General features: G+C 46.6%; 4 pseudogenes; 2 read left to right on the plus strand and 2 right to left on the minus strand.

The window, feature by feature from the left end:
• Window positions 1-9,645: 9,645 nt before the first annotated feature.
• On the minus strand, window positions 9,646-9,763 carry LOC134967132 (5S ribosomal RNA; annotated as a pseudogene).
• Window positions 9,764-9,931: 168 nt separating this feature from the next.
• LOC134968181 (5S ribosomal RNA) lies at window positions 9,932-10,049 on the minus strand (annotated as a pseudogene).
• A 2,590-nt stretch (window positions 10,050-12,639) lies between these two features.
• On the plus strand, window positions 12,640-12,757 carry LOC134968182 (5S ribosomal RNA; annotated as a pseudogene).
• Window positions 12,758-12,925: 168 nt separating this feature from the next.
• On the plus strand, window positions 12,926-13,043 carry LOC134968365 (5S ribosomal RNA; annotated as a pseudogene).
• Window positions 13,044-27,315: the final 14,272 nt, after the last annotated feature.

Here is a 27,315-nt window from a genome sequence, read left to right on the forward strand (position 1 = left end):
TCTACATTGTATACCTGTGGTGGCTTTTAGTTGTGCGCAAAATATGGAGAACAAAAATGTGGAGGTTAAAAAAATAGGGAAAGATCAAGATCCACTTCCACCTCGTGCTGAAGCTGCTGCCACTAGTCATGGCCGAGACGATGAAATGCCATCAACGTCGTCTCCAAGGCCGATGCCCAATGTCAAAGTACAGAGCATGTAAAATCCAAAACACAAAAGATCAGTAAAAAAATGACCCAAAAATCAAAATTAAAAGCGTCTGAGGAGAAGCGTAAACTTGCCAATATGCCATTTACGACACGGAGTGGCAAGGAACGGCTGAGGCCCTGGCCTATGTTCATGGCTAGTGGTTCAGCTTCACATGAGGATGGAAGCACTCATCCTCTCGCTAGAAAAAAGAAAAGACTTGCGGCAAAAGCACAGCAAAGAACTGTGCGTTCTTCGAAATCACAAATCCCAAAGGAGAGTCCAATTGTGTCGGTTGCGATGCCTGACCTTCCCAACACTGGACGGGAAGAGCTTGCGCCTTCCACCATTTGCACGCCCCCTGCTAGTGTTGAAAGGAGCACCCGCAGTCCAGTTCCTGATAGTGAAATTGAAGATGTCAGTGTTGAAGTACACCAGGATGAGGATATGGGTGTTGCTGGCGCTGGGGAGGAAATTGACAAGGAGGATTCTGATGGTGAGGTGGTTTGTTTAAGTCTGGCACCCGGGGAGACACCTGTTGTCCGTGGGAGGAATATGGCCATTGACATGCCTGGTGAAAATACCAAAAAAATCAGCTCTTCAGTGTGGAAGTATTTCAACAGAAATGCGGACAACAGGTGTCAAGCCGTGTGTTGCCTTTGTCAAGCTGTAATAAGTAGGGGTAAGGACGTTAACCACCTCGGAACATCCTCCCTTATACGTCACCTGCAGCGCATTCATAATAAGTCAGTGACAAGTTCAAAAACTTTGGGCGACAGCGGAAGCAGTCCACTGACCAGTAAATCCCTTCCTCTTGTAACCAAGCTCCTGCAAACCACACCACCAACTCCCTCAGTGTCAATTTCCTCCTTACCCAGGAAAGCCAATAGTCCTGCAGGCCATGTCACTGGCAAGTCTGACGAGTCCTCTCCTGTCTGGGATTCCTCCGATGCATCCTTGAGTGTAATGCCTACTGCTGCTGGCGCTGCTGTTGTTGCTGCTGGGAGTCGATCGTCATCCCAGAGGGGAAGTCGGAAGACCACTTGTACTACTTCCAGTAAGCAATTGACTGTCCAACAGTCCTTTGCGAGGAAGATGAAATATCACAGCAGTCATCCTGCTGCAAAGCGGATAACTGAGGCCTTGACAACTATGTTGGTGTTAGACGTGCGTCCGGTATTCGCCGTTAGTTCACAGGGAACTAGACAATTTCTTGAGGTAGTGTGCCCCCGTTACCAAATACCATCTAGGTTCCACTTCTCTAGGCAGGCGATACCGAGAATGTACACGGACGTCAGAAAAAGACTCACCAGTGTCCTAAAAAATGCAGTTGTACCCAATGTCTACTTAACCACGGACATGTGGACAAGTGAAGCAGGGCAGACTCAGGACTACATGACTGTGACAGCCCACTGGGTAGATGTATTGCCTCCCGCTGCAAGAACAGCAGCGGCGGCACCAGTAGCAGCATCTCGCAAACGCCAACTCGTTCCTAGGCAGGCTACGCTTTGTATTACCGCTTTCCAGAATACGCACACAGCTGAAAACCTCTTACGGCAACTGAGGAAGATCATCGCAGAATGGCTTACCCCAATTGGACTCTCCTGGGGATTTGTGGCATCGGACAACGCCAGCAATATTATGCGTGCATTACATCTGGGCAAATTCCAGCACGTCCCATGTTTTGCACATACCTTGAATTTGGTGGTGCAGAATTATTTAAAAAACGACAGGGGCGTGCAAGAGATGCTGTCGGTGGCCAAAAGAATTGCGGGCCACTTTCGGCGTGCAGGCACCGCGTACAGAAGACTGGAGCACCACCAAAAAAACCTGAACCTGCCCTGCCATCATCTGTAGCAAGAGGGGGTAACGAGGTGGAATTCAACCCTCTATATGCTTCAGGGGATGGAGGAGCAGCAAAAGGCCATTCAAGCCTATACATCTGCCCACGATATAGGCAAAGGAGGTGGAATGCACCTGTCTCAAGCGCAGTGGAGAATGATTTCAACGTTGTGCAAGGTTCTGCTGCCCTTTGAACTTGCCACACGTGAAGTCAGTTCAGACACTGCCAGCCTGAGTCAGGTCATTCCCCTCATCAGGCTTTTGCAGAAGAAGCTGGAGGCATTGAAGGAGGAGCTAAAACAGAGCGATTCCGCTAGGCATATGGGACTTGTGGATGGAGCCCTTCATTCGCTTAACCAGGATTCACGTGTGGTCAATCTGTTGAAATCAGAGCACTACATTTTGGCCACCGTGCTCGATCCTAGATTTAAAACCTACCTTGGATCTCTCTTTCCGGCAGACACAAGTCTGCAGGGGTTCAAAGAACTGCTGGTGAGATAATTGTCAAGTCAAGCGAACGCGACCTGTCAACATCTCCTCCTTCACATTCTCCCGCAACTGGGGGTGCGAGGAAAAGGCTACGAATTCCGAGCCCACCCGCTGGCGGTGATGCAGGGCAGTCTGGAGCGACTGCTGATGCTGACATCTGGTCCGGACTGAAGGACCTGCCAACGATTACTGACATGTCGTCTACTGTCACTGCATATGATTCTCTCACCATTGAAAGAATGGTGGAGGATTATATGAGTGACCGCATCCAAGTAGGCACGTCATACAGTCCGTACGTATACTGGCAGGGAAAAGAGGCAATTTGGAGGCCCTTGCACAAACTGGCTTTATTCTACCTAAGTTGCCCTCCCTCCAGTGTGTACTCCGAAAGAGTGTTTAGTGCCGCCGCTCACCTTGTCAGCAATCGGCGTACGAGGTTACTTCCAGAAAATGTGGAGAAGATGATGTTCATTAAAATGAATTATAATCAATTCCTCCATGGAGACATTCACCAGCAGCAATTGCCTCCAGAAAGTACACGGGGATCTGAGATGGTGGATTCCAGTGGGGACGAATTAATAATCTGTGAGGAGGGGGATGTACACAGTGAAAGGGGTGATGAATCGGACAATGATGATGAGGTGGACATCTTGCCTCTGTAGAGCCAGTTTGTGCAAGGAGAGATTGATTGCTTCTTTTTTGGTGGGGGCCCAAACCAGTCATTTCAGTCACAGTCGTGTGGCAGACCCTGTCGCTGAAATGATGGGTTGGTTAAAGTGTGCATGTCCTGTTTATACAACATAAGGGTGGGTGGGAGGGCCCAAGGACAATTCCATCTTGCACCTCTTTTTTCTTTCATTTTTCTTTGCGTCATGTGCTGTTTGGGGAGTATTTTTTGGAATGGCCATCCTGCGTGACACTGCAGTGCCACTCCTAGATGGGCCAGGTGTTTGTGTCGGCCACTAGGGTCGCTTAGCTTACTCACACAGCTACCTCATTGCGCCTCTTTTTTTTCTTCTTTGCGTCATGTATTTTTTGGAAGGGCCATCCTGCCTGACACTGCAGTGCCACTCCTAGATGGGCCAGGTGTTTGTGTCGGCCACTAGGGTCGCTTAGCTTACTCACACAGCTACCTCATTGCGCCTCTTTTTTTTCTTCTTTGCGTCATGTGCTGTTTGGGTAGTATTTTTTGGAAGGGCCATCCTGCCTGACACTGCAGTGCCACTCCTAGATGGGCCAGGTGTTTGTGTCGGCCACTAGGGTCGCTTAGCTTACTCACACAGCTACCTCATTGCGCCTCTTTTTTTCTTTGCGTCATGTGCTGTTTGGGGAGTATTTTTTGGAAGGGCCATCCTGCGTGACACTGCAGTGCCACTCCTAGATGGGCCAGGTGTTTGTGTCGGCCAATAGGGTCGCTTAGCTTACTCACACAGCTACCTCATTGCGCCTCTTTTTTTCTTTGCGTCATGTGCTGTTTGGGGAGTATTTTTTGGAAGGGCCATCCTTCCTGACACTGCAGTGCCACTCCTAGATGGGCCACGTGTTTGTGTCGGCCACTTGGGTCGCTTAGCTTAGCCATCCAGCGACCTCGGTGCAAATTTTAGGACTAAAAATAATATTGTGAGGTGTGAGGTGTTCAGAATAGACTGAAAATGAGTGTAAATTATGGTTATTGAGGTTAATAATACTATGGGATCAAAATGACCCCCAAATTCAATGATTTAAGCTGTTTTTTTAGGGTTTTTTGAAAAAAACACCCGAATCCAAAACACACCCGAATCTGACAAAAAAAATTTGGTGAGGTTTTGCCAAAACGCATTCGAACTCAAAACACGGCCGCGGAACCGAACCCAAAACCAAAACACAAAACCCGAAAAATTTCCGGTGCACATCACTAATATATATATATACACACACACACACACACACACACGCACACACACACACACACATACATACACATACGGTGATCGAAGAGGGAATTTTGAAGTGGGGGTATGGAAAATTGAAAGGGGTAGTGTCCACTCGAGGGTGTACTGTGGCAGACGCCGAAAAATGGGTGAGGACAATCAGAATGGGGATGTCCTTAAGAGGCACTGGATGAGAGGGAGGACACATGGAAGGACTGAGGAGGATGGGGGCATTGGGTGAGAGGGAGATGCAGGGTGGGAGAAGGACATAATGGATAGAGGGACAGAGGAAGGGGGAGATGCTGGGTGGGAGAGGATGCAAAGTGGGAGGGGGACAGGGGTTTGGGACACTGGGTGGGAGAGGATGCAGAGTGGGAGGGGGACAGGGGATTGGGACACTGGGTGGGAGAGGATGCAGGGTTGGAGGGGGGCAGACTGGGGACTGGGACACTGGGTGGGAGAGGGACATACTGGGGATTGGGACACTGGGTGGGAGAGGACGCAGAGTGGGAGGAGGACATACTGGGGATTGGGACACTGGGTAGTAGATTATGCAGGTGGGAGGGGGATAGGGGATTGGGACACTGGGTAGTAGAGGATGCAGGTGGGAGGGGGACAGGGGATTGGGACACTGGGTGGGAGAGGACGCAGAGTGGGGGGGGGGACAGGGGATTGGGACACTGGGTGGGAGAGGATGCAGAGTGGGAGGGGGACAGGGTATTGGGACACTGGGTGGGAGAGGACGCAGAGTGGGAGGGAGACATACTGGGGATTGGGATGCTGGGTGGGAGAGGACACAGGATGGGAGAGGACATACTAGGGATTGGAATGCTGGGTGGGAGAGGGACATACTAGGGATTGGGACGCTGGATGGGAGAGGACGCAGAGTGGGAGGGGGACATACTGGGACACTGGGTGGGTAAGGATGCAGAGTGGGTGGGGGACTGACTAGGGATTGAGACACTGGTTGGGAGAGGATGCAGAGTGGGAGAGGGACAGACTGGGGATTGGGACACTGGGTTGGAGAGGAACATACTGGAGACTTTCATTTAAATTTAAAGCCTACCAGCTGCAGCGGCGGCAGGTACAGGAACCAAGCGCCCGGCGGTGCTCCTTCAGCGGCAGGGACAAGATCCAGGCGCATCTCCTGTGCGCGCCCGGCAGTGGCAGGCAGGGATGAGAGCCGGGTACCCCGCTAGCTATGAAGACGGGAGCCGGGCGCACCCCACGTGGGCGCCATGCACTCGACTCCCATTCTCCCTCCCAGAATGCATCTACCCTCCCAGAATGGCTTGCCCTGCGGTGCAGGCGTGTGTGATGACATCACGGGGAGTAACATACTGCACCCGGTATCTATAGATTGTGACAGTACAGACCTGGCGGTGCCGCATCGGCGGTGAAATTAGTTAGGCCAGGCGGGTGTCTGAATTACTGCCGGAAGTGAGTGTGGGTATACAGCTCTTTTTGGTGTCACCCCATTGAAGGGTGACACCTGGGTGCGGGCCGCACCCCCCTCATGACGCCACTGCATACACACCCACCATGCACACACACACACACACACACACTATACACACACACCCTCCTTACATGTAATGGCCCACCCAGTAGTAGTAGCGTCCTTATACGTAATGCCCCCCCCTGTAGTAGTAGTGTCGTTATACGTAATGCCCCCCCAGTAGTAGTAGCATCGTTATACATAATGCCCCCCCTGTAGTAGTAGCGTCCATACATGTAATGCCCACCCAGTAGTAGTAGTGTACTTACATGTAATGCCCCCCCAGTAGTAGCATCGTTATACGTAATCCCCCCCCAGTAGTAGCGTCGTTATACGTAATGCCCCCCAGTAGTAGTAGCGTCCTTATACGTAATGCTCCCCCTGTAGTAGTAGCGTCCATAATGCGTGCGCACACAGACATACATCACACACACAAATCACTTATATATACATACATACACACCCACCCACCATACACACACGCCCCCACCATACACACACTCTCCCACCATACACACACACATACATTTCTCTCTCACCCTCCACTTACCTAAGTCTGGCTGGCCACCACTGTAATTACTGTCTCTCTCTCTCTACTGCAGCCTGGTCCGTTTAGCTCCGCCCCTTTCTGCCCATTTAGCTCTGCCCATTCTGTCCCATGTAGCTCTGCACCCTCCTCTGATCCTAAACAGAGCTGTCACAAAGGTGAGGGGAGGGGTGTAGGCTGTTCATGCTGCCAGCGCAGCTGCCAGTGCTTGTCATACAGTGACAGGCACAGCAGCTGGCAGCAGCAGGAGCAGGGGGGCAGGATGGTGCAGCAGCAGGGAAGGGATGCAGAGCAGGGGGAGTGCCTCTCCATCCCAGCGCCTTCCTGCACTGCATCCCTTCGCTGAGTGGGTAGCGCCAAGCCTGCTCAAGACCTTACGGTGTTAAAAGAACAGAGTTTCAGTGATCTTGCATTGCATCAGCTTTCCATTGCACTGCAGCACTAGAAGGGCCAGGAGCTCCTGTGAGGCACAAACAGTTACTGAATAAGTACCCATTATGGAGTCTCATGGTGGCTTACAGCCAGGAAGCTGTCTGGCTTGCCAGGCTGAGGCATACTGTTGGCACTGAGGTTAGTATTGCTTCCTTCCACAGTCCTACTTGTAATATTAAATGAGTTTCGACTAGAGTGGTAAGCTCCACTAGAGCAGGGGCTCAATAGCAAAAAATTCACTGCACAGTCCTGCTTAGTACTGTATCGAACCCACCCAAACTAAACTTGCCCGATCCAGTGCTGCTGTGGGGGTTCATGAGGGGCTGTTAAAACATCTGAGGGTCTGCTTTATTTAAAAATAAAATATGAATAAAATAAACAAGACACACAGGTATGCTCACATGTGTGTAACTGGTAGTTGTGAAAAACAAAAATAAGGCATCTGCTACAAAATATGTATTAAAAATGCAATATCAAATGGAAAAGAAGAAACCCACAATATTTTCACAAAATAAGTCTCCAGACTCCATGGAGGGGGAAATATCCAATCTTGATCCTGTGGTATAAATCAGTTTATTTGCATCCCAGCATTAAATCCAAGATTATCGTAATCCCTGAAAATGGAGAAGGGGGTACAAATTCGGAGGCTTTGGCCCCTAGTTTTTCAGTTTGTCCAGTAATGTGGTAATTATACATTTGCTTGGTTAAAGTCCTTTCTGTTCCACACCAAGATAGGAGTGGAGGTGAAAGCCTGTGTGTTGTTCCTGATTGCGTGTGCCTCTCTAATTTTGAATAACCTTCTTGACACTGTCCCCTTCCTCTTGCCTCTTCTCATAATGTGAAAAGTCATCAAAGGAGGTGGTATGTTTGTAGCTAGCTATGATTAGGAGAACTTGGCAAGCTTTTTCCAGGGGGACCACCTGTCGCTGAAATGATGGGTTTATTAAACTGTGCATGTCCTGTTTATACAAAATATGGGTGGATGGGAGAGCCCGGGTGGGTGGGAGGTCCCAAGACAATTCCATCTTGCGCCTCTTTTTTTTCTTTGCAATATGTGCTTTGGGGTCTATGTTTTAAAACTGCCATCCTGTCTGCCACTGCTGTGCCACTCCTAGATGGGCCACGTGTTTGTGCCGCCCCATTGTGGTGTCGCTTAACTAAGCCATCCAGCTACCTCAGCGCAACCTTTTGGAATAAAAACAATATTGTGAGGTGTTCAGAATAGACTGGAAATTAGTGGAAATAAATGTTATTGCAAAGAACAAAAAGAGGTGCAATGAGGTAGTTGGATGACTAAGCTAAGCGACACAAGTGTGCGGCACAAACACCTGGACCATCTAGGAGTGGCACTGCAGTGTCAGACAGGATGGCACTTTTAAAAAGTAGGCCCCAAACAGCACATCATGCAAAGAACAAAAAGAGGTGCAATGAGGTAGCTGGATGACTAAGCTAAGCGACACAAGTGGAATTTGCCCAGATGTAATGCACGCACAATATTGGTGGACTTATAAGGCAGTACCCCTGGACTTATACGGCAGTACCCCTGAACTAATACGGCTGCAGCACTGGACTGGACTTATACGACAGTACCCCATGACTTATACGGCTGCACCACTGAACTGGACTTATACGGCAATACAGAAAGTTATTTTGTGTGGAACCGCACTAGTCAAACAATTATATTAAATGCTGAGATAATTATATAATGATATAATGAAATACCAATATGCAGACAGTTAACAAATGATTCTTAAACTGTTAATGATTGGCGGTGCTCCCAGGAATTTTGTAGGTTAACTACAATTTGGAAAAGAAGGAGAAAAAGACAAAAAACCCTTTTTTGGGAGCACTCATTTGTTGTATTAGAAATAATATGTATAGTGAAAGATATTAAAACATAACCTTTAATCAATCCTTGAATAAAGAAGCTTTTGGACAAGAAGTTGGGACTCGTGTCTGTTGTGATTAGTGTGTAAAAAAAAATCTTATTTAACCTTTTTAACAAATGAGGTACAAGATACAGGTTGAGTATCCCTTATCCAAAATGCTTGGGACCAGAAGTATTTTGGATATCGGATTTTTCCGTATTTTGGAATAATTGCATACTATAATGAGTTATCATGGTGATGGGACCCAAGTCTAAGCACAGAATACATTTATGTTTCATATACACCTTATACACACAACCTGAAGGTCATTTTAGCCAATATTTTTAATAACTTTGTGCATTAAACAAAGTGTGTGTACATTCACACAATTCATTTATGTTTCATATACACCTTATACACACAGCCTGAAGGTCATTTAATAAAATATTTTTAATAACTTTGTGTATTAAACAAAATTTGTGTACATTGAGCCATCAGAAAACAAAGGTTTCACTATCTCGCTCTCACTCAAAAAAGTCCGTATTTCGGAATATTCCGTATTTCGGAATATTTGGATATGGGATACTCAACCTGTAATTGAAAAAGTGAAAATATCAAAGGGATAGTAGAGGATACCGAATGGTTTCATAAGGTCCCGGGTATCCAAGAAATCACTGTGCATGCCTAAATTATGGACATCAATGATAGAAGATATATGCAGAATTGATAAGGTTTATCAAAATAGAACTCAGGATGGATGTAATGAGAATGGGGCGGAAAGAGTATTTAGACTTCCCTTGATGGGAGGAGGGGGGGGAGAAAAGACAAGGAGAGAAAAAGGGGGAGGGGAGTTAGGTTTGGACGGAGGGTGGAGGCCCACTGCACCTGGTATTCTCAGGAAGTTGCCCGTCCTGATACTGGCCAGGCCATGCCTGCTTAGCTTCCGAGATCGGACAAGATTGGGCGTATTCAGGGTAGTATGGCAGTGGGCCTAAGATGGAGGAAAAGAGAGGAAAAAGGAAAAAGAAAGGAAAAGAAAAAACCACCACTAGTTCTGTACTCTAATGAGTCAGTGCCATGATAGTCTGAAAATGTTTTTCCAAATAAGAGAGTGTGTGGAATTTATTCAGAATTGGGGGCAGCTCTTTTCCTTAAAAATGGCCCACTGCACCTGGTATTCTCAGGAGGTTCCCCTTCCTAATACTGACCAGGCCATATCTGCTTAGCTTCCGAGATCGGACAAGATCGGGCGTATTCAGGGTAGTATGGCCGTGGGCCGTTAAATGAAGGAAAAAGATAAGTCACACTCTGCTTATTGTACTTTGCATAAATCAAGACTAAAATTAGTCCGAGGTATTTCCAGAAAAGAGTGTGTGGTGAGTCAATGAGATAGAAAGAGAAAGGGAAATATTAAAATAGAGAGGTGTTAAATATGTAGGTCTCCAAATAGGAGATCTAAATGATAAATGATCCTAGAGGACACTTCATATATCTCAAATAGTTACTGAGTGATAATGTGGAAAATGCACTCTCAATGAAGTATGTTGTGTATATAGCAAATTCTGCACACACGGTATATTAGGAGCTCAGGGCTGGCTCACAGATAATTGCAACACAAAAATAATAATGGAAGCACTACAGTATGTGCACTGTTATTTGCTCCATAAATACAGGAACAAAAAAATGAGTCAAAAGATATAGGTTTAGAGCTCAAGGCTGGCTCACATGAAAAATGACTTAAACCGTATAACATCCAGTGAAAGCACTAAAGAATGTGCACTATTATATTGCTCCATAAATACAGGAACAAAGATGATGATTAGAGCTCAAGGCTGGCTCACAGGAAAATTAATTGAACTCTGTAACATCTTCTTAGGGACTGACATAACATTAGAGAATATTTTGCAATAAATTGCTACTATTAGTAAAAGACATGCAGTAGAGAGATACAATTGTAATAAATAGCATAAAGCTGATTGATATCCATTGAGGCATGAGCGGGGAGATAGTGCAAATAGTAAATACTTTGTACAGTGTTCCTATAGCTGTACACTACCGCTGCAGGAGTAAAATATTTGTGGGGGAGAGGAAATAGTCAGATGTTGGTAATCCGAAGTATATTACCGCGACCGCACTATGGCCCTCATTCCGAGTTGATCGGTCGCAAGGCGATTTTAGCAGAGTTACACACGCTAAGCCGCCGCCTACTGGGAGTGAATCTTAGCTTCTTAAAATTGCGACCGATGTATTCGCAATATGGCGATTACTAACTACTTAGCAGTTTCAGAGTAGCTCCAGACTTACTCTGCCTGTGCGATCAGTTCAGTGCTTGTCGTTCCTGGTTGACGTCACAAACACACCCAGCGTTCGCCCAGGCACTCCCACCGTTTCCCCGGCCACTCCTGCGTTTTTTCCGGAAACGGTAGCGTTTTCAGCCACACGCCCCTGAAACGCTGTGTTTCCGCCCAGTAACACCCATTTCCTGTCAATCACATTACGATCGCCGGAGCGAAGAAAAAGCCGTGAGTAAAAATACTTTCATCATAGTAAAGTTACTTGGCGCAGTCGCAGTGCGAACATTGCGCATGCGTACTAAGCGGATTTTCACTGCGATGCGATGAAAAATACCGAGCGAACAACTCGGAATGAGGGCCTATGTGCGGCCAGTGTTGTCCAGGTATCCCCCAGTTCCCCTTATCCCTATATATCTATCCTTTCCCTTTTCCATTATGGCCGAAACAATCATTCTTGCAAGGACCCGATTGGTTAACCCTGCCATCTATTATCTATCTAATGACTATCATTGGTCAAACTAGTACTCATATACTGGTCACAGGAGAGCAATAGAGAGAGGCTCTCGTGACCAAGCCTACCTAGGTGAAACGTACGTCGAGAGGCGTCCTTGGTGATGTCACCGCGGCAACGCCCAGTCCGGAAGCGGGCGGCCGCGCTCTTCACTGTCAGCAGGTGCACGCCTGGGGGATACCTGGACAACACTGGCCGCACATAGTGCGGTCACGGTAATATACTTCGGATTACCAACATCTGACTATTTCCTCTCCCCCACAAATATTTTACTCCTGCAGCGGTAGTGTACAGCTATAGGAACACTGTACAAAGTATTTACTATTTGCACTATCTCCCCGCTCATGCCTCAATGGATATCAATTAGCTTTATGCTATTTATTATAATTGTATCTCTCTACTGCATGTCTTTTACTAATAGTAGCAATTTATTGCAAAATATTCTCTAATGTTATGTCAGTCCCTAAGAAGATGTTACAGAGTTCAATTAATTTTCCTGTGAGCCAGCCTTGAGCTCTAATCATCATCTTTGTTCCTGTATTTATGGAGCAATATAATAGTGCACATTCTTTAGTGCTTTCACTGGATGTTATACGGTTTAAGTAATTTTTCAAGTGAGCCAGCCTTGAGCTCTAAACCTATATCTTTTGACTCATTTTTTTGTTACTGTATTTATGGAGCAAAGAACAGTGCGCATACTTTAGTGCTTCCATTATTATTTTTGCGTTGCAATTATCTGTGAGCCAGCCCTGAGCTCCTAATATACCGTGTGTGCAGAATTTGCTATATACACAACATACTTCATTGAGAGTGCATTTTCCACATTATCACTCAGTAACTATTTGAGATATATGAAGTGTCCTCTAGGATCATTTATCATTTAGATCTCCTATTTGGAGACCTACATATTTAACACCTCTCTATTTTAAGATTTCCCTTTCTCTTTCTATCTCATTGACTCACCACACACTCTTTTCTGGAAATACCTCGGACTCATTTTAGTCTTGATTTATGCAAAGTACAATAAGCAGAGTGTGACTTATCTTTTTCCTTCATTTAACGGCCCACGGCCATACTACCCTGAATACGCCCGATCTTGTCCGATCTCGGAAGCTAAGCAGATATGGCCTGGTCAGTATTAGGAAGGGGAACCTCCTGAGAATACCAGGTGCAGTGGGCCATTTTTAAGGAAAAGAGCTGCCCCCAATTCTGAATAAATTCCACACACTCTCTTATTTGGAAAAACATTTTCAGACTATCATGGCACTGACTCATTAGAGTACAGAACTAGTGGTGGTTTTTTCTTTTCCTTTCTTTTTCCTTTTTCCTCTCTTTTCCTCCATCTTAGGCCCACTGTCATACTACCCTGAATACGCCCGATCTTGTCTGATCTCGGAAGCTAAGCAGGCATGGCCTGGCCAGTATCAGGACGGGCAACTTCCTGAGAATACCAGGTGCAGTGGGCCCCCACCCTCCGTCCAAACCTAACTCCCCTCCCCCTTTTTCTCTCCTTGTCTTTTCTCCCCCACTCCTCCCATCAAGGGAAGTCTAAATACTCTTTCCGCCCCATTCTCATTACATCCATCCTGAGTTCTATTTTGATAAACCTTATCAATTCTTCAATCAATATATCTTCTATCATTGATATCCATAATTTAGGCATGCACAGTGATTTCTGGGATACCCGGGACCTTAAGAAACCATTCGGTATCCTCTACTATCCCTTTGATATTTTCACCTTTTCAATTATCTTGTACCTCATTTGTTAAAAAGGTTAAATAAGATTTTTTTTTACACACTAATCACAACAGACACGAGTCCCAACTTCTTGTCCAAAAGTTTCTTTATTCAAGGATTGATTAAAGGTTATGTTTTAATATGTTTCACTATACATATTATTTCTAATACAACAAATGAGTGCTCCCAAAAAAGTTTTTTTTGTCTTTTTCTCTTTCTTTTCCAAATTATACGGCAGTACCCCTGGACTTATACGGCAGTACCCTGGACTTATATGGCTGCACCACTGGACTGGACTTATACAGCAGTACCCCATGACTTATACGGCAGTACCCCTGGACTTATACGGCAGTACCCTTGGACTTATACGGCTGCACCCCTGGACTTATATGGCAGTACCCTTGAACTTATTTGGCTGCACCACTGGACTGGGCTTATATAGCAGTACCCCATGACTCATACGGCAGTACCCCATGACTTATATGGCAGTACCCTTGGACTTATACTGCAGTACCCCTGAACTTATACGGCTGCACCAGTGGACTGGACTTATACGGCAGTACCTCTGGACTTATATGGCTGCACCAATGGACTAGACTTATACGGCAGTACCCCAGGACTTATATGGCAGTACCCCTGGACTTATATGGAAGTACCCCTGGACTGGACTTATACGGCAGTACCCCTGGACTTATACAGCAGCACTACTGGACTTATGGCAGCACAGGACACCACCACTGGACTTATGGCAGCACAGGACACCACCACTGGACTGATGTAGTACAACATAGCACCACTGGACTGGACTTATACAGCAGCACCCCTGGACTTATGGCAGCACAGGACACCTCCACTGGACTTATGGCAGCACAGGACACCACCAGTGGACTGATGCAGCACAAGACAGCACCACTGCACTGGACCTGACTTATACAGCAGCACTGGACTTATGGCAGCACAGGACACCCCCACTGTGACTGGACTGATGCAGCACAAGACACTACCACTAGACTGATGCAGCACAAGACAGCACTAGAATGACACAAAAGAGCAGGTCGCCACCCCATGCAACACCACTTTCCCGCACAGACACTGAGGAGACACGTCCTCTCTCTAAACTCTCCAGGACTGGAGTGAAAATGATGGCTACACGTGGCTCCTTATATGGAATCCAAAACCCGCGAGAATCCGACAGCGGGATGATGACATTTTGCCTCGTTCTGGTTTCCGAGTCTGGCGGGAAGTCCCAGATCCGGGCTTGAGATGTGATTTTCGGTTCTGGTTTCCAAGTCTGGTGGGAAGTTCCAGATCCCTGCTCAGGACGTGATGTTCGGGGGGGTTTAGTTCTCAGGGAACCGAACCCGCTCATCCCTACTATTTTACATTTCAGTTTCCTGTTGTGATTGAGCATACTGTAGGTGGCATAGTTATTATCCTTTATTATAATCTAAATTCAGGTCTCTATATTCTCAACTAACTATTTTAATCTTCTATCCACCATCACATTGTAATTAAAAGGTCAATTTGACTGTGTTCGGGACTCAATTAACAGCAGCATCTATTATAAAACTCTGGTTTTAAATAAGGTAGTTTGAAAATGTAAAGAAATTGCAAGCAGCATGCTAGGAATGTGCTGAGTAAGCCTGTCATACTCTTTGGTTGTTGTTCTGGTCAATTACGGTTATCTAGTGAGCATAAACTATGTGATAGAAAGGTGAGTGAATATTTGCATTGTGTCTAGCATCACAGATAAGATTATCACAGATAGATCCAATCTCAGTTTTTATCAAAGTGTTACCAATATTACATTTCTCTTATGTCCTAGAGGATGCTGGGGTCCACATTAGTACCATGGGGCATAGACGGGTTCCCCGGGAGCTATGGGCACCTCAAGAGTTCAATAGTGTGGGCTGGTTCCAACTTCCTACCTCTATGCCCCTCCTACCAGACTCAGTTTAGAGAATGTGCCAGGTGGAGCCGGTCACAGCTAGGGGAGCTCCTAGGAGTTTTTTTAGTTTTAGTATTTTTTTAAAAGAGTTGGGTACAGGGAGGTTTGTGGCAACAACCTCCCTGCTTCGTGGGACTTAGGGGGGGGGGAGTAGGAACCAACTCTAGAGGTTAATGGTTCTCTATCTTTGCTGACAGGACACTGAGCTCCTGAGGGCGCTGATCGCAAGCCCACGAGGCGACCGCTCACTCCCGCTGCACGGCCGCCACCCCCTAACAGAGCCAGAAGATGGAACGGTGAGTATGATGCCGATGCCCCGGTAAGCGAGTTACTGGCCGAAAATGGCAGCACAAGGGTAGGAGCGCAGCTCTGACAGGCTGCGCTCCGGAGGGCTCAGCGGTACTTGTAGTGTGATGCTGTGAGGGGCGCCTTGGGCAGCGCAATACCCTACACTGGTCATGTATAGCTTACAAGGTCTAACCCACTGTTTGCTGCAGAAATTACCTGAGGCCAATATAATCTCTAAGTACGGGAAGATGCGCCATTGCAGGGGGCGGAGCTTCTTCCTCAGAGCGGATCCAGCACTTTCAGCGCCATTTTCTCCATGCAGATCAGACTGAAGAGACGCTGACAGGGAGCGCTGCCCTCCACATAACTCCAGTATACCTCTGCAGTACCAGGGTGTTATAGACAAGGGGGGGTGGGAGTGAGATATTAACTGTTTAATCTATTAAGGTTATTCAGGTAGCGCCAGCTGTTTACTGTATAAACTGCCTACTGGGGTGCTGTGTGGCTGGCTCCTTATACTCTGTGTCTCTCTGAAGGTACTCTGGGGGAAACGGTGTCTGCATTTTCCTCTGTGTGTGTGTGTGTGTGTGTTTGTATACAGTGGCGCACGCAGGGGGGGTTTCTGAGTACCCAGAAACCCCCCTTGACGAGCTGAAGCTGAGGTCTTTATGTTTGTGGACTGTGATAGCTGAGCAGCTCTTCACAGTGATTGCGGGAGGATCAGAGCCGCCGCGTCCTGCGCCTCAGAGAGCTCAGTGGCGGGAGGCGGCAGGGATCAGCTGATACTCCGCGGCTGCGGCAGTCTCGGGCACTTGGCGGTGGCGGAAGGCGGCAGGGATCATCTGATACTCGGCGGCCGCTGCAGACACTCAGGACAGGAGAGGCGGCAGCGGTAGGCACACTTGGCGGCGCTGACATTCAGAGCCACAATAGAAACACGAGGCTGCACTAATATGCAGTCAGAACTTGGTCTTTCATCTCTAGGTGCTTTAGGGGATATGCACAGGCTATATGCACACTGCACAGTTTGTATACATGCATAAATGTGTGTGAGAGTATATATATATATATATATATATATATATATATATATAATATGTCCCAATTAGCAGGCACTCCAACAATCCTTTGGGTAATGAATAAGCTGTGGTGCACAACTCACAAAATAAATAGAAACAGCAAACAGCGGCACTCTCAATATATATATATATATATATATATATACACACACACACACACACACACACACACACACACACACACACACACACACACAATATAAGTAGTACTGGTGGCACTCTGGTCCTCATAAAATAAAACTCACGCACCTCATGTGCAGTCAATGTTTCAGTTCTTTATTCAAGTTTTTTTCAAGAAATATACAGCTTTCTTGAAAAAAGCTTGAAGAACTGAAATGTTAACTGCTCACACGAGGTGCCGCCATTCCTACTGCTATTGTATATTCCAGAAGAAACTCTGGCGCTGGTGGAGGGCACCTGGCAAGTAATCAGGAGACTGCTGGAGTGCCGGGACTATTGGTGATATATATATATAGCAATGCATGTCAGTGGGAAGTGGTAGGAGTGCCAGGGGTGCTTGCTACATTGGTGAGATTATGTGTGTGAATATATATATATATATATATATATGTAGCACGTCTGGAAACCCCCCCTTTAAAATCCTGCGTTTGCCCCTGGTATAGCTCACATAAACATGTCTAAGAACTCTGTATCCTGTGCTGCAGTGTGTATCTTCGCCTGAAGAGTCTATTCCTTGTACTCAGGCCTGTAATATACTGTCTCAGCCTTCTGAATCCGAACCCCCATGGGTGGATTCTATTAGGGGAATGATATCCCAGATATCATCTCGCATAGCTCAAAATGAGACTAAAACACAGGTTTTGAAAAAGACTGTTGAGGTTTTGTCGTATTCAACTCCTACTACCTTTTCAAAGACCCCAATAAATTAGCCTAAGAAGCGTGCTCTTGCCCAAATAATGCAAGTTGACACGGATACCGACTCTGATACAGGGGACGGTGATGGGGAGATGCTGGGGGGAGATGTATCCCTTGCTAAAGGGGTACAACTTATGATTGAGGCTATTAGGGACATTTTACACATTACTGATAAGATACCTGAGCCTGCAGAGGAGACTTACTTTACTGATACTAAGAAATCCTCTATTACATTCCCTGCATCTAAGGAATTAAACGAATTGTTTGAAAAATCCTGGGATAACCCGGAGAAAATATCCCAGATCCCAAAAAGGGTTTTCATTGCTTTTCATTTCCCTGAAGAGGATAGGAAAAAGTGGGAAATCCCGCCTGTAGTAGAAGCTTCTGTGTCTAGGTTCTCTAAAAAAGTGGTTTTACCTGTCCCAGGGTCCACCGCTTTAAAAGAGCCGGCTGTCCGTAAGATTGAGACTACACAGCTACTGGCGTAGCTTTAAGGCCTACTATTACTTGTGCTTGAATTTCTAAAGCCATAGTAAAGTGGTCAGGCACATTACTAGAGGAATTAGATTCTATGGATAGAAGTGACATTGAATTGTTCTTACGTCACATACAGGACTCTGCAGGTTTCATGGTGGAGGCCATGAAGGACCTTGGCCATCTCAATGCTAATTAGTGGATCTCCATAGCAACTGCAAGTAAGTTAACATTCCTTCCCTCAGCTACACCACCTACTTGGAAATCTTATCCTACCATGCAGTCCTTTCGGACCACCAAAGTTAAAAAGTCCAAAACATCTTCCACTTTCTTTAGAGGAGGTCGGGGGAAATCCAGAAAACCTGCACCAGCAGGTTCACATGATCAGAAACCTAGTTCTGCTTCCTCAAAATCCTCAGCATGACGGCGGACCTCCCAGCCTGGATATCGGGCAGGTGGGAGCAAGATTAAGAAATTTCAGTCATGTCTGGGCGTCATCAGGCCTGGACCTGTCCCCCAGGAAGCCGTTCAAAAATTGCTAAAGTTAAATGTTATTGTTCTAGTTCCACTGGTACCGAAACCGTATGGTTCGGTCAGGGCAATGTTGAATCTAAAGTCGTTGAACCCTTATTTGAGGGTATTCAGATTCGAGATGGAGTCTCTGAGAGCGGTGATCTCAGGTCTGGAGGAGGGGGAATTTCTAGTATTCCTGGATATCAAGGATGCGTACCTTCACATTCCAATCTGGCCGCCTCACCAAGCTTATCTAAGATTTGTGCTGCTGGACTGTCACTATCAGTTCCAGGCATTGCCGTTTGGCCTCTCCATGGCACAGAGGGTGTTCACCAAGGTCATGGTGGCGATGATGCTACTCCTCCGCAAGCAGGGGGTGGACATAATTCCTTATCTGGACGATCTGCTGATAAAAGCGTCTTCCAGGGAGAAGCTGTTACAGAGCATTGCTCTCTCAACTCAACTACTCCAGGATTATGGGTGGATTCTGAATCATCCTCTGGGTGGAAAAGCACACGGTGGCGCTGTCAGCAATCTTCATTCTGGGAGTGGACAACTGGGAAGCGGACTTCCTCAGCAGACATGATCTCCATCCAGGAGAGTGGGGACTCCACCCAGAGGTGTTCGCAGAGGTGACAAGTCTTTGGGGCGTACCTCAAATAGACATGATGGCCTCCCGCCTCAACAAGAAGCTTCGGAGGTACTGTTCCAGGTCGAGGGACCCACAGGCAGTGGCGGTGGACGACCTGGTAACTCCGTGGGTGTACAAGCCAGTGTATGTGTTTCCTCCACTTCCACTTATCCCAAGGATTCCCAAAATAATAAAAAGAAAAAGAGTTCAGGCGATCCTCATTGCTCCGGACTGGCCAAGACGGGCTTGATACGCGGATCTTCTGGAGTTACTGTTGGAAGATCCGAGGCCTCTTCCTCTTCGAGAGGACCTTCTGCAACAGGGGCCGTTCGCTTATCAAGACTTACCACGGCTACGTTTGACGTCATGGAGGTTGACCGCCAGATCTAAGCTCAGAAGGGCATTCCGAACAAGGTTATTCCTACCATGATACAGGCTAGGAAAGAAGTAATGTCTAGACCAGTGATTTTCAACCTTTTTCAACTTGCGGCACACTGAAAAGTTTTTAAAATTGCCAAGGCACACCATTGTCCCCCATGGGAAAAAAAAACATGCACATTGGCCCCCATATAAAAACCATTATATTGACTGGCCCCCACAGAAAAAAACAATCACATTGCTCTCTATAGAAAAAAAATAACACACATTGTTGTCCCTGTCCCTCATCAGCTGGGGTTATGTACAGTAAGACTCGCGCTGCTGTGCATTGAGCAGTGTGAGGGGGCAAGCTGGCTGGTGGGGGGACGGGCATGCAGGTGATCTGGCGGGCTCGCAGGAAGGCAACAGAGCATGTGTGACTCATGATGTCACGCTGCTGCGTCTCCATAGGTCACGGCTGCTGCATGCCTGAACCGCCTAGGAGAGCCCATCTATTTGAACACACCGCCCCTAGCCGTAAGCTTGTTTTCTAATCTGCCACCATTATCAGTGCTCAGGTGCACCAGCCTGATCCTTGCTGCAAGTAGTATTTCTGCCTACGTATAACTCTGCATTGCCCGCAATTGCGTCAACACGCCCTTGTTACTATCGATTTGCACCCCTTCCGCTGCAAGTGGCCGAGTCCTGCATAATTGCCTGTCGTTTGACGTTTCATACTCACAGATTTGGAATACGCAAGATCCGTCCACAAAATTGACTTGTATCAGCTATGAAGTCTGTCTTTTCCAACATACTATTTATATTCTGTGGTAGGGAAGGCAAAATTCCTCTCACGTACTGTACTTTTTTCCTTCTGCAGCATTATACTAACATTACATGCAAATCCATTGCAACCTTACAGCAACCAGACATGTAAGCAATATTTGTTAATATTAAAAAACCTGGACTAATATAGGCCAGCAGTGTCTGCAAATGCACCTGTCACTCATTGCAGCCTATGGACCATGAATGACTGATGCCCCTTTATTACTGATATATATATAGGGGACATGGCACAGTAGTGCAGGATTGCAGGGTACTCCCAGGGTGCAAATGACACAGTAACCCCGGCACCCCCCTGTACACTGTGTGCGACTAATGTAACATCAGGCGGTGACAGAGCCCGGCCGTTGCAAAGGTGACCGGGCTGACTGGAAGACGTGTGGATCCCTGGCCGGGCTGGAATGCAGGAAGCCGGTCACGTGGTGCTCCGGACGCTTGTGTGTGTTACACAATGCCGGCTCTTCATGTCATCTCAGGCAGCACCTGACTCCTGTGTCATCCCTGTGTGTGTGCACTTGTCAGGCCAGGACTGCTGCAGAGCACGCTGCTACGTCTCCATAGGTCACGGCCGTGGCATGCCTGAGCCGCCTAGGAGAGTCCAGCGCTGCCCGGCCATTCTATTAAACTGAAGGCAGCTCTGACTCCGCTGACTCCACGGCACACTTGACAACCGCTGGCGGCACTCTAGTGTGCCGCGGCACAGCGGTTGAAAAACGCTGGTCTAGACATTACCATCGAATTTGGAAAAGGTACGTGTCTTGGTGTGAATCCAAGAAGTTTCCTATAGTGGAGTTTTAACTAGGGCGGTTTATCCTCTTTCTGCAAGCAGGTGTGGATGTGGGCCTGAGGTTGGGCTCCATAAAAGTCCACATTTCGGACTTGTCCATTTTCTTCCAGAAACATTTGGCTGCCCTCCCTGAGTTTCAGACTTTCTTGAAAGGGGTTCTGCACATCCAGCCTCCCTTTGTGCCTCTTACGGCACCTCGGGATCTTAATGTGGTGCAGCAGTTCCTGCAGTCGGATTGGTTCGAACCTTTACAGGAGGTTGATGTTAAGTTCCTTACTTGTATGGCAGTCACACTATTGGCATTAGCATCTGCTAGACGTGTGTCAGAATTGGGGGCATTGTCCTGCAAGAACCCCTATTTGATCTTCCATGAAGATATAGCTGAGCTCAGGATGCGTCAGCAATTTCTTCTTAAGGTTGTGTCGGCTTTTCATATGACCAATCTATTGTGATGCCAGTGGCTACTGACTCCTCAATTACTTCAAAATCCATGGATGTTGTAAGGGCTTTGAAAATTTATGTGAAGAGAACTTCTCGTCACAGAAAGTCGGACTCTCTGTTTCTCCTTTATGATCCCAACAAGGTTGGGTGGCCTGCTTCTAGGCAGATGATTTCTTGCTGGATCAGGTGTACTATCTAGCATGCTTATTCTACGGCAGGATTGCCGTGTCCAAAATCTGTTAAGGCCCACTCTACTCGTAAAGTGGGTTCTTCCTGGGCAGCTGCCAGGGGTGTCTCGGCTTTACAACTTTGCAGAGCGGCTACTTGGTCAGGATCGAACACGTTTGCTAAGTTCTACAAGTTCGATACTTTGGCCTCTGAGGATTAATTAATAATACTTAATTAAGTACTTAATTAAGTACTGTATTGTTACTTGGTTAAGCACTGCATTGTTACTTGGTTAAGTACTGTTGTTCAGCCGTTGCTGAATTGTTTCCAGCTGGTTAGCCTGGATTTCTTTTGTTATGTGTGAGCTGGTGTGAATCTCTCCACTATCTGTGTATTTCCTTCTCTCAAAGTATGTCCATCTCTTCGGGCACAGTTCCTAGACTGAGCCTGGTGGGAGGGGCATAGAGGGAGGAGCCAGCCCACACTATTGAACTGTTGATGTGCCCATGGCTACCGGGGGACCCGTCTATGCCCCATGGTACTGATGTGGACCCCAGCATCCTCTACGGACTACGAGAAAAGGATTTACCGGTAGGAAATTAAAATCCTATTTTCTTTGAATATTACAGCAGCTGTTAACTGAATTGAACACAGTGAAGTCACAATGTCATTACTGAGAGATGATATCAAAAGAATTGTTATGATCTTGAGACCTGAACTCAGATTTTACAAGGTAATAGAAATTCTACCTGTGCCCATAAATAACAGCTAGAGACCAAAATTTAAGATAGGCATACACTATACAATTATCTGGCAGACCATCTGTCCAGTCTGGCGGATATGAAAACCTGGTAGTGTATTGGGCCCTACACACTGACCGATTACACTGAAAGATATGAATGATCTCATTCATTAATGATCTTTTATATCTTTCAGTGTGTATGCACCAACGATGAACGATGCACAGCCCCGCGCTCGTTCATCGTTGGTGCCGGCTCGTTTATAGCTGCAAGCCAATATGAATAATTAGCATGCAGGGCTAAGGGGCTGGGTGACAGGGGGAGTGAAGAAACTTCAATCTCCTCGCCACCTCCCCCATCACCCATTTGCTCTCAAACACTGCAAAATGGAGAAAAACCGTCGTTCAGACAAATTGGTTAAATCACTGATTTCACCTATTTGCCTGAATAACCTTTTATGCCCACTTTCCAATGTTTTTGAAAAAAATGGTCAATTGTCCTTTGCTCTCATACGTTACCAGATTTTCTTGCTGTATGCTGCACTTATGGTGCTGTCAGACTCGCATATTTCTGTTTGCAATCCCACAGGGATGCGTACAAACATCTGCGAGTCCGAAGTGAGACTGGACCTTTTGGGGGTGTACTGTGGTGCCTTGCCTGTATCACAACGGCAACTCACCCCTTTCATGGTTAATTGTATTGACCCCATAAAGTGACAAAGTCAAATAAATCTGAATACATAGGAATGATTCCAATACATGAATTTAAGATATAATGGGGTTAATGAGGATTAAAAATTAAGGATATAAACCTCTGTACTCAGAAAATCATTACAGAGACAAAATGAATAATAGGCAGAATAATAAATAATTAGACATTGCTCGTGTTTTGAATTGGCATCATATACCTCACAACTATCAGTATATATGGCTTTAGCTATCAGGGCTGGACTGGGGCTAAAAATAGGCCCTGGCCTTTAAAGCACACAGGCCATCCCCTCCATAATTTAAGGAGGGAGAGGAAGCGCTGAAAAAAAGGTGCAATATTGCTGGGAAGGGGCGTGTCCACACAGTAGTAGCCCCAATTCAAATTATGCTACACAGTAGTGCCCCTTAGTCACATTACACCGCACTGTAGTGGCCCTTATTCAAGTTACCCCACACGGTATTCAAGTTACACCCATTCACGGTATGCAACACAGAGCACATTTATGTTACATTTATGTTACACCACACAGAAGAGCCTATTCACATTATGCCACACAGTATACAAAAATATATGAGCGCTTTTATATATATGTTGCACCTGTAAGGAAAAAAAATATTGTAAAACAATAGGGTTTTTAAAAAAAAATGTATAGCTATTTTTTGATTACATAATTGGAATTCGTATAAGACCTGTGTCAGCCCGTGATGTTTCAGACCAGTGAGAAGATGCTATGAACTGTCCAACTTATAATAAACATGCTCATATATTTTCTTATATTCTTAATATTCATTTAGCTGCCCTACATAAAAATCAGCGTGGTTATACTTTATCAAATATTATGCCACACAGTAGTAGAGCCCCTTATCGCAAATTAAACTGTGCATTAATGCCCCTCACACATTATTAGTGATGTGCACCGGAAATTTTTCGGGTTTTGTGTTTTGGTTTTGGGTTCGGTTCCGCGGCCGTGTTTTGGGTTCGAACTCGTTTTGGCAAAACCTCACCGAATTTTTTTTGTCGGATTCGGGTGTGTTTTGGATTCGGGAGTTTTTTTCAAAAAACCTCAAAAACAGCTTAAATCATAGAATTTGGGGGTAATTTTGATCCCATAGTATTATTAACCTCAATAACCATAATTTCCACTCATTTCCAGTCTATTCTGAACACCTCACACCATTATTTTTAGTGCTAAAATTTGCACCGAGGTCGCTGGATGACTAAGATAAGCGACCCAAGTGGCCGACACAAACACCTGGCCCATCTAGGAGTGTCACTGCAGTGTCACGCAGGATGGCCCTTCCAAAAAGTACTCCCCAAACAGCACATGACGCAAAGAAAAAAAGAGGCGAAATGAGGTAGCTGTGTGACTAAGCTCAGCGACCCAAGTGGCCGACACAAACACCTGGCCCATCTAGGAGTGGCACTGCAGTGTCACGCAGGATGGCCCTTCCAAAAAGTACTCCCCAAACAGCACATGACGCAAAGAAAAAAAAGAGGCGAAATGAGGTAGCTGTGTGACTAAGCTCAGCGACCCAAGTGGCCAACACAAACACCTGGCCCATCTAGGAGTGGCACTGCAGTGTCACGCAGGATGGCCCTTCCAAAAAGTACTCCCCAAACAGCACATGACGCAAAGAAAAATTAAAGAAAAAAAAGGTGCAAGATGGAATTGTCCTTGGGCCCTCCCACCCACCCTTATGTTGTATAAACAGGACATGCACACTTTAACAAACCCATCATTTCAGTGACAGGGTCTGCCACACGACTGTGACTGAAATGACGGGTTGGTTTGGACCCCCACCAAAAAAGAAGCAATCAATCTCTCCTTGCACAAACTGGCTCTACAGAGGCAAGATGTCCACCTCATCATCATCCTCCGATTCATCACCCATTTCACTGTGTACATCCCCCTCCTCACAGATTATCAATTCGTCCCCACTGGAATCCACCATCTCAGGTCCCTGTGTACTTTCTGGAGGCAATTGCTGCTGGTGAATGTCTCCACGGAGGAATTGATTATAATTCATTTTAATGAACATCATCTTCTACACATTTTCTGGAAGTAACCTCGTACGCCGATTGCTGACAAGGTGAGCGGCGGCACTAAACACTCTTTCGGAGTACACACTGGAGGGAGGGCAACTTAGGTAGAATAAAGCCAGTTTGTGCAAGGGCCTCCAAATTGCCTCTTTTTCCTGCCAGTATACGTACGGACTGTCTGACGTGCCTACTTGGATGCGATTACTCATATAATCCTCCACCATTCTTTCAATGGTGACAGAATCATATGCAGTGACAGTAGACGACATGTCAGTAATCGTTGGCAGGTCCTTCAGTCCGGACCAGATGTCAGCATCAGACTGCCCTGCATCACCGCCAGCGGGTGGGCTCGGAATTCGTAGCCTTTTCCTCGCACCCCCAATTGCGGGAGAATGTGAAGGAGGAGCTGTTGACCGGTCACGTTCCACTTGACTTGATAATTTTCTCACCAGCAGGTCTTTGAACCCCTGCAGACTTGTGTCTGCCGGAAAGAGAGATACAACGTAGGTTTTAAATCTAGGATCGAGCACGGTGGCCAAAATGTAGTGCTCTGATTTCAACAGATTGACCACCCGTGAATCCTGGTTAAGCGAATGAAGGGCTCCATCCACAAGTCCCACATGCCTAGCGGAATCGCTCTGTTTTAGCTCCTCCTTCAATGTCTCCAGCTTCTTCTGCAAAAGCCTGATGAGGGGAATGACCTGACTCAGGCTGGCAGTGTCTGAACTGACTTCACGTGTGGCAAGTTCAAAAGGTTGCAGAACCTTGCACAACGTTGAAATCATTCTCCACTGCGCTTGAGACAGGTACATTCCACCTCCTTTGCCTATATTATGGGCAGATGTATAGGCTTGAATGGCCTTTTGCTGCTCCTCCATCCTCTGAAGCATATAGAGGATTGAATTCCACCTCGTTACCACTTCTTGCTTCAGATGATGGCAGGTCAGGTTCAGACGTTTTTGGTGTTGCTCCAGTCTTCTGTACGCAGTGCCTGTACGCCGAAAGTGTCCCGCAATTCTTCTGGCCACCGACAGCATCTCTTGCACGCCCCTGTCGTTTTTTAAATAATTCTGCACCACCAAATTCAAGGTATGTGCAAAACATGGGACGTGCTGGAATTTGCCCAGATGTAATGCACGCACAATATTGCTGGCGTTGTCCGATGCCACAAATTCACAGGAGAGTCCAATTGGGGTAAGCCATTCTGCGATGATCTTCCTCAGTTGCCGTAAGAGGTTTTCAGCTGTGTGCGTATTCTGGAAAGCGGTGATACAAAGCGTAGCCTGCCTATGAACGAGTAGGCGTTTGCGAGATGCTGCTACTGGTGCCGCCGCTGCTGTTCTTGCGGCGGGAGTCAATACATCTACCCAGTGGGCTGTCACAGTCATATAGTCCTGAGTCTGCCCTGCTCCACTTGTCCACATGTCCGTGGTTAAGTGGACATTGGGTACAACTGCATTTTTTAGGACACTGAGGACTCTTTTTCTGAGGTCTGTGTAAATTTTCGGTATCGCCTGCCTAGAGAAATGGAACCTAGATGGTATTTGGTACCGGGGACACAGTACCTCAATCAAGTCTATAGTTGGCTCTGAAGTAATGATGGATACCGGAACCACGTTTCTCACCGCCCAGGATGCCAAGGCCTCAGTTATCCGCTTTGCAGCAGGATGACTGCTGTGATATTTCATCTTCCTCGCAAAGGACTGTTGGACAGTCAATTGCTTGGTGGAAGTAGTAAAAGTGGTCTTACGACTTCCCCTCTGGGATGACCATCGACTCCCAGCAGCAACAACAGCAGCGCCAGCAGCAGTAGGCGTTACACGCAAGGATGCATCGGAGGAATCCCAGGCAGGAGAGGACTCATCAGAATTGCCAGTGACATGGCCTGCAGGACTATTGGCATTCCTGGGGAAGGAGGAAATTGACACTGAGGGAGTTGGTGGGGTGGTTTGCGTGAGCTTGGTTACAAGAGGAAGGGATTTACTGGTCAGTGGACTGCTTCCGCTGTCGCCCAAAGTTTTTTAACTTGTCACTGACTTATGATGAATGCGCTGCAGGTGACGTATAAGGGAGGATGTTCCGAGGTGGTTAACGTCCTTACCCCTACT

This window comes from Pseudophryne corroboree, chromosome 10 (assembly GCF_028390025.1).
Source record: "Pseudophryne corroboree isolate aPseCor3 chromosome 10, aPseCor3.hap2, whole genome shotgun sequence".
In the NCBI taxonomy this organism is placed as follows: Eukaryota; Metazoa; Chordata; class Amphibia; order Anura; family Myobatrachidae; genus Pseudophryne; species Pseudophryne corroboree.